At 50.0% G+C, this 8,795-nt stretch overlaps 1 long non-coding RNA gene across 1 annotated transcript; it reads left to right on the top strand.

Annotated features, from left to right (window-relative positions):
- Positions 1 to 288: 288 nt before the first annotated feature.
- On the top strand, positions 289 to 7,703 carry LOC130373802 (uncharacterized). The gene is made up of 3 exons (XR_008893543.1): positions 289 to 518; positions 1,379 to 1,602; positions 7,479 to 7,703. It is a non-coding gene; the product is annotated as an uncharacterized LOC130373802 (long non-coding RNA).
- The last annotated feature ends 1,092 nt before the right edge of the window (positions 7,704 to 8,795 follow it).

Consider the following 8,795-nt stretch of genomic DNA (forward strand, 5'->3'; position numbering starts at 1 on the left):
ACCAGGACACGGATAGAAGACTAGTGATGATAACGCATTAACCACACAAACACGTCTAAACAAATAGTTCATGTTTAAGCCTGCTTATGCTTTCTTTACCTGTTCTCCATCCTATGACGTCACTGGGAAAGGCTCCGTGATCGATGCGGTATCTCCACGAGTTGAGTTTCCTCCCCCTACCTGGTACCTAAAAGAAGCGCACCCACAATTAAACCCTTAATTAGTATGATGAGCGACACGTGTGAAACGCACGCACGGTGTCAAACGTTAAACTTGGCCTGTCATGATTCATGCAAAGCAAATAAAAGCCTTGTAAAACTAATGAAAGGTTGTCAGAACAGGTTTCATGAGCTACGAACTCAATATATATTAAAAAATCATTGGCTTAAACGTATTATTTATTTTTTTACAATTGCGTTAAACTCACAACAAGCAAATTAAACGAGTTGATGCTGGCTTCTGATTGGTCGTTGAGCCCCCACCGCAGCCGGAAGCTATTCCCTCCAGGCGTTTCTCAGGTAGAGTAGTAAAGCACTACATGTCGGTCCTCTGACTTTATTTACAGTTTCGAACTCTAAAGTGCGTGCATTAGTGTAGGAGATTTATCACTGGGGCTGCTCTCACTTGATGGCTGCCGTAACTCTTCCTCCCCTGCCTCTGTAATAAGAGCGCAGAGTACACGCGCTAATGCTGCCGTCAGAAGAGGTCCTGTGTAATCCCGCCAATCAGAAGCACCCGACGCAGGTTCAGTCGGGGGCTCCGCAGACTAATGGCACCAGTAATTGGGGAAATAGGTCATCTGGGATATAAGGTGTTTGCAGGTGGAAGCAAAAAGAGGGGGATTATTTTGGTTTAAGAGGTATTATGAATCACTAACAATAATAAGAGGCCTTAACCCTATGAATGCAGTCAGCTCCCATTCCTGTGCCTCACGTCCAACGCGCGGGATTGATGGGTTTATATAACGTGACGGATTGAGGGCATGGTTCCAGACGACTGGTTTGGCTCCCTCGTTCTCCTAATGAAGGCCTCGTTGGTTGGGCTTAAAAACCCTCCTTGTATGAAATGTGATGAATCTGGGCGATGTTAAAATATACGTATCGGGAGAGCCAAACATTTATCGCTGGCTTTGCGTGCATGTTGCGGGTAATTATTATTTCCACAGGAAATCCCCCATGTGTGCATGGGACACACACACAACACACACATACAAAGATATTGAACGCAGCTGCATCTCCCAGAAGGGTAGTAGGGAGTAATTTGTCCGGCTCAAAAAAATAAGGGTCCCCGTTTTCCCTCTGCAGCCGCGTGATGAAAAACATGAAACCGTGCGGCTAATGAAAAGAACACTCGGCTCTGTGTGTTATTATTCCATCAGCCTCACCTATGCGCCCCGGCCCGGCTCCACTACCTCCGCCACCGCCACCAGAGGAAGGAGCAATGGCCGTCCCATCCTCTGGCCGCTCCGGAGGGTCTCGGGGTAAGGGCCGCTGGCCGCTATACCACCAGCGGGTTTCCTCTCCATTCATCGCGCAGGAATTTGGCCGTCGCTTCCTGCCTCGCGCGGAGCCGGAGCAGTGTTGCGCTGCGTGGCTGGAGCTGGTATTTATCTAACCACATACTGGGCCTGATTCATGTGAAACAAGCGCTCCCTGTAAACAGTCTCATTACGGAACCCCAACACTTCATTACTCAAACGGCCCAGTCACTGCCGCCGCCGCGCGCCAAGCTAGGCAGGCAGCCCCCGCGCTAACGTAGCGTCGGTTGGGGGGGGGGTGGGGGATGTCGGCGGTGGTGCCGTCGTCATAGAGACGAACGTTGACGTGGGTTTTAAATAAAGGCTTTTGACACAGCCGGTGTAAAGTTAGCACTGTGGCGTTTGAGAGAGCGCGAGGGAGGGAGGATTTAGATTTTAATTCACAGCTCAGTGCCAGCTGGGTGTTTCATGAGGCAGGCCCGTGTTGGCCCTGACTCGGCCCAGCAGGGGGGCCCTCGAGGTGGGTGGGGGGGCTCCACCGTGCGATGAGTGTGTTGGACGGTGCATGACGAACACAGGGGTAAACCCCGCCCCCCTGCGGTGATCCCCAGCTCGTGTATACCATCCCGGCGAAGACGACACTGAAGCACAGAGAAACATGCGTGACGTCATGAAGTCGTTAATTGGATTTAATTGCCGAAGGCTAATGGTGTCGCTCGTTGCATTGCTTACTAACCGCGTTACGTCCATCACGACGGGGAATCACACACGATTACCTCGTTGTTAGTACAACGCGAGGAATCGTCGCTTCTCTCCCATTCACCAGGCCGTCCTGTTGCGGTTCACCTGTCGTCGTCATCCGTGATGTTCAGTAAAGGGCATGTCAAGTCCGACAGGGCAAATCGGGGCAAACACTGAAGCACGCGAACATCGAAGCGTATCGGCGCACGGGTGGTGTGTGTGTGTGTGTGTGTGTGTGTGTGTGTGTGTGTGTGTGTGTGTGTGTGTGTGTGTGTGTGTGTGTGTGTGTGTGTGTGTGTGTGTGTGTGTGTGTGTGTGTGTGTGTGTGTGTGTGTGTGTGTGTGTGTGTGTGTGTGTCCATTCAACCATAAAAAACACATTTAGGGACTTTGGACTCACTACTAACTTGACTACACACTCTGCATGTTTTGCTGCAACCAACCAGGCTGCCGCCGTGTTTATCCTACATCGCCAGGCGTTGCACACGTCCCGGTAAACACCGCTGTATCACCGCTGAACCCCGTGTGAGCAATGGGCTGCCTGTCGGCCGGGCCGCGTCCGTCCACCACACTACGCAGTGCGTGGGGGCGCGTGTGGGGGGGGCTGGGGGTAGGTGAGTCTGTACCGGAGCTGTTCGGCCGGGCTCACCTGAGCTGAACAAATGGTTTGTGTCGACGTATCTCCGTTCACATAACCCCTCCGCGCCTGAATCATCCGTTTCTCAGCGGTGAACCCCCACGACTCCCGTGGCCTTCCCACCGAGACCCGGGAAACGACAGGCAGGAGGCAGGGTTTATAGAAACGTCCGACTGCTGCTACAGCTGCCTGGATATGTTACAAGTTTTATATCGGTTGCCACCAGTATGAATGTGAAAGTGTGTTTATTCTAGTTTGTAGCTGGGCAAAGGTGTGTGTGTGTGTGTGTGTGTGTGTGTGTGTGTGTGTGTGTGTGTGTGTGTGTGTGTGTGTGTGTGTGTGTGTGTGTGTGTGTGTGTGTGTGTGTGTGTGTGTGTGGGGCAAGCAAGCAAGCAAGCGTTATCCAATATCAACAGCCTCCATTTTATAATTTGGATGGCAGCATCATATTCTGTCCAACTTGCAAATCCCTGAGTGTGGGAAACGTTTTCCAATATCAACAGCCTGTTTGTAATTCGGATCACAGCATCGTATGCGGTCCAACATGCATATCCCCTTTTCTTGCTTTTGGCCTTCAGTGAGGGTTTCGCACATCATCTCCTCCCCTGCCAGCAGGGGGAGTCGTTGCAGAAGCTCTTACTTTCCTATGTACACCCCCTCCTTAGAAAACGTGTTTAAAATAATAATATGATGAATCATTTGTATTTTGCAAAGGCTCTCAGTTGTAGTTATGTTAACTAGCAGCTTGCTTGGCATGAGTAATATTTAAATATAATATTGACACAATTTTGAACAATACAAAAAAAAATATGTGTAACACATCGAATAGGAAAAAAATCTGTTATTTGACTTCCCAATTCTCTCCAAAAATATGTCTCGAAAAAAAAATCGAAAACACCAGAACAGCAGATTGATAATAGTTATGAAACATTTGTGAAGTGTTTCAGATCACGGTACTCAACCACATAATCACCAACTGCCTTGAAATATCTAAACGTTGCGTCTCTCATCTGCTCCACTCCAACGTTTATACAAATGTATTTCTGTCCACGAAGTAAAACATTAATCACAACACGGTGAGCGTTGTTGCTGCTCTATTCCGCCACAAGGGGGTGCTGCAAGAGGAGATATGGTTTATTGCTCCAGAGACGCTATGGTTGTGTTCTCTACAGGCCATCATATGATGGCTTGTTTTTAGCTTAAGGTGGCCCTGATTGGCCCATTACGACTGATATTTTCAAACACATGCCCTGCACATATATTTTTAGTACAGCATTAAAGCAACCATCGATCAAACGGTTAAAAACGCCTGGCCTTGCGAGCTTCCAAGGATCGCACTGGTAAGAACAAAGAAGAAGAGACACCAAGCCGGACTGTAGAGCCTGTTGTGTCTAATGACCGACAACAACTTTTTAGTGCCGCTAAAAGCGACAGGATACGCAGGGCACATGACAAATCCAGTGAAAATGGGTTGGAAAAGGGGCCGTTGAACAATGGAGAGAGAGAGGGAGGGAGAGGCGGGTTGCCAGGTTTTATGGTGTGGGATCCCAGCTCCCATCCCCCCCTCCCAGCCCCTCTTCCTTCCTGTCTCGTACTGTAGTTTACACTTGGGCCACTACGCCACACCAGGCCTGCGGAGAGGAACCGGCCAGAACAATGAGCAGTGCAGCCAGAGAGGAGAGGGTTTGGTGCATGGTCTTGAAGACCGTATCGGTTGGAATACCAGTTTGTAACGTAATGTTGTCTTACCTTGTCCAGGATAGGATCCGATGGACATCTAGATACTAGTTCTGCCGCTGATTTTGAGGCATTCCTTGACGGCTTACATTTACAATCTGATCATGCTGATTAATTTGATCATACGGATCAAATTGTAGTATAGAATATAGATACAGAATAAGTCACTGTTCATTTAAGGTTGAGGAACATTTAAACAGTATCAGTGTTACTCTTCCACTAACCACAATCTAAATAAATCATCACATGCACGACATTTCCTTATTAGAGAACCCCCCAAAAACATGGTTTGAATTATAGGGCAAAATGAGCTAGCAAATGATAACATCTGACCTATATAGGAGCTGCATTTACTTCGGGCGTTCTGGTTCGGCTACTCTGCGTCTCCGGGTCCTAATGAGGAACCAGATAAGGCCAGCGGGTGGCCGAGGGGAGCCTGCGTGGTTGCAATGTCGTTACCGTGTCACGCGCGCCGCACACATCGCAAAAACAGCTTTTCAGCTCCTTTTGATTTCATTTCGTCACAGAAAAATAAATAACCTGAGTTGATCAGGGCCCTGCTCTGAATACGCCAGGTAACATAGGACCCCCCCCCCCCCCCCAAAAGCCCCCCAGCCCCCCCGTCATCCATCACAGCCGGACTTGATATCAGGACCACCTCCCAGGTGAGTCGTAGACACAAATGACCCACCTGCCGGCTGCAGGAGAGCGAGCTCCCAGACCCTATAACGCGCTCTGTGGTCACCTCCCCGTCGTCCAATCAGTGGGCTCGGATTTTAATGGCCCTCATAAGGTCGGAAAGACAGTCACCCCTTAACGACGTGGCTAAAGCTAATAAAGCTAAACTCCAATAATGTGAGCGTGGGTGTTGCTCCTTTTCTGGATGACCCTCCAAGATGGCGTCGACTTGTTTTGGGATTTCGGAGGGTCCGTCCAGGACTGGTTTGGAGCAGCACACTTGTCACTCAGTCAAGCAGACCTTTAGCCACAAACGGGTCTGGTAGGGGGTTGGGGGGGGGGGGGGTGAACAATGTTAGGGCCAGACAGGCATTTACAACTCCCAACTATATGACCGCAATAAAAGAGGGCCCGGCTAAATGAGGCATTCTGTGCGGCTGGAGCCAGCTGTTGAGTGAGTGTTGTGCGTATTAAGGCCTAATGAAGGACTGGCCTTACCCCAGCGTCCAGGGGAGCGTAGCGGGTAAACACAACATAAACAAGTCCTGGAAGTCCTCGGACACGCCAGATATCACACTCTGACGTCCGTTACAGAGGAGGACGGAACCTTCTCCTCAGGCTATGGTATGTCGTTTGGTTATGAAGAGAAGGTGGTTAATCCTCCTTCAGGGTGGACCTAGTGTGATGGTCTGGGGTGGGAGGGGGGGGGGGGAGGCCAGGAGCACAGTGTTGGGTCTACTGGTGCAGAGGGAGCTATGTGGTGGTTTTTTATTTTTTTTATTTTTCATAGGTGAGATTATCCTCAATGAAAGGAGACTTCCTGGATTGGGAGCCTCTGGTTTACAACTTCCTTCTTGTGGCGACAATCCCGCTGAAATGTGTGTCGGCTCGCTCGCCCTGTGAGTGATGATGTCCTTACCGGCTGAGAGTCGTCTGCGTTGTAATCCTATTCTCTTAATAACCCTGGGCCTCGCTGCTGTGATACGGGGAGCTGGCTGATGACAAAGCGCCCTCGTCTCCCCTCCTCGGTGCAAGGCACCCCTCCGTGGCTCGCTGGGATCAGCTTACCAAACAGAACCAGAGTCCAGCTCTTTCCTTGTTGTACTTGGCTGAGTCTGCACTCGCCTTAGCGTCACCGCGGGGATTTCTGCAGAAGCGGTCCCCTGGCGAATCCGTGGAAAGGGGAAAAAGGGAGGTTGTTAGGGCTTTTCCAAATGAGATTACATTTCATTATCGGCTCTCGGTTTCTTCTGAACTGATTAATCAGTTTTACTCTGGTGTGTGTCGGCGGAGAATAAGTCTTGCGGGCCAACTAAAAAGTTTGGCAACTCATGCTCCGCACATGCTTTATTATTTTATTTAAATGTGCTTATGATGGCACTTTGAGAGCCCAAAAATACCTCGGCGGAGAAAGGCCAAAGAATGCAGAAAGAGGTATTTTCTGATGCAACATTCGGGCTCTCCGTTGAAACCACAGCTGCTTGTACTCTTGGCAACACTGCCGTGTACGCCCGGGCCGCATATACCCGGACATCACGCCATCACCTCCAGTCCAACCTTATCATACTGGGAGACTCGGGACTTGGGACGGCTGCTAGTAGCGTGATGCCCGAAGCCGGTTATTGTTGTTGAGCGGTCGTAACAAGACAAGACGAATCAAGAGGAGAGGCCGGCTGCAGCGGAGGGGACTTCACTTAGGGTGATGCATCGCGCGGCGCGTTCCCCTGTTGCGCTGAACGTTTATCCTGTGTGAAGGGAGTCGCCTCGCGGCAGGCCTGAACCGCAGCCAACGCGCACACATGCTCACCGTCTGCTGTGGCCTCGATGTCAGCCAGTTATAGTGTCGTAATACTGATACCGGGGTTGTACAAGTACTGTGGTACTGGGGTGTAGGAGTACTGGGGTGTCGTAGTACTGGGGTGTCGGAGTACTGGGGTGTAGGAGTACTGGGGTGTAGGAGTACTGGGGTGTAGGAGTACTGGGGTGTAGGAGTACTGGGGTGTAGGAGTACTGGGGTGTAGGAGTACTGGGTTGTAGTAGTGGTACTGGTGTTAGTAGTTAGTAGAAGACAAATGTACTATATTATTGTAAGTCGCTTTGGATAAAACCATCTGCTAAATGTAGTAGTACACATAATACTATAGTTTCTAAATATTGTAAATTAATACATGCTACTTACATAAATGTTAATTTCCTTTCCTAAACGGAGGTCTGTTACCGGCCCCGGGCGGCTGTGTTCCTGTTTCCAGCGATGTCTCGGTGCACGTGAGTCATTACGAGCCCGGGTGTGAGGTGACCAATGCGGTGCCCGGGACAGAAAGCAGACACAGGCCTCCCGGTCAGCTGGGGTCAGGCGTCCACAAACGACCCTGCCGTCCGTCGCTAGGGACCATTGTGCGTTGTTAGGGGAGAAGTGCTGCTGAAAATAAACTGAATTCGGTTCAATGCTATTTTTTTTTTTCCGTTTTCAGTTGGGTTCAGGGAGTTGTGTGCGTGCGTAGTGGAGAGGAAACGTGTGTGTGTGTGTGTGTGTGTGTGTGTGTGTGTGTGTGTGTGTGTGTGTGTGTGTGTGTGTGTGTGTGTGTGTGTGTGTGTGTGTGTGTGTGTGTGTGTGTGTGTGTGTGTGTGTGTGTACACAGTTAGAACAAGTCCAAACAATGCCTGTTGGTCCCTAGTGAAGTCATAACGGGGCTGCCTGCTACTGTGTTGACGCAATCAACATCATAACAGGCAGGGAAAAAACATTCCCACACACACACACACACGCAAGCCTCCCTGCACGCGAGGGTATGAACACACTCACACGCACGCATGTGCACGCACAAGCAAGCCTCCATGCACGCAAGGGTACACACACACACACACACACACACACACACACACACACACACACACACACACACACACACACACACACACACACACACACACGAGCATCCTCCATGCATGCAAGGGTACCCACTCACACTCACCCTCACTATCTATAATAGATAGGAAGACCAATGAAATAATGGCTCAGAGTAATATTCCCAAACTAGGATCATTTGGTGCTTCCTAAATGCAAGCGGTCCCACTCCCATGTGTTTCCACACGGCCCCCGTAACCCCATGACAGTACTGTGGTCACCGCAGCATCTCGGTTATGTGTGGGTCAGAGTTGAACGCAGTGAAGGGACGGCCTGCCAGCTTTTTAGTGGCCTAGTAAACATAAAAGGCTGCTTGTTAAATTTCATTAAGTGCTAAAATCTCTTAACAACTCATTCCTTTTACTGTCAATCGCTTAATAAAAATATTAAGGAGCGGGCCAGGCTATGTCCGGCGTGGATTGACAAATCATTCCGTAACAAGTAGGAACAGTTTTATTGTGGAATCGGGTTTGTGGTTGGCTTACTTTTGACTCCCACACTGGCTGCTGACATGCAGGGGAGCAAGCCCCCCCCCCCACCTCCCAAACACAAGGGGGCAGGATGCACTACCCACGATGCCTCACCACTAGAGGGCAAAGCAACTCCAAAAATCTCTCCTGA

Source organism: Gadus chalcogrammus, chromosome 20, assembly GCF_026213295.1.
Source record: "Gadus chalcogrammus isolate NIFS_2021 chromosome 20, NIFS_Gcha_1.0, whole genome shotgun sequence".
Lineage (NCBI taxonomy): Eukaryota > Metazoa > Chordata > Actinopteri > Gadiformes > Gadidae > Gadus > Gadus chalcogrammus.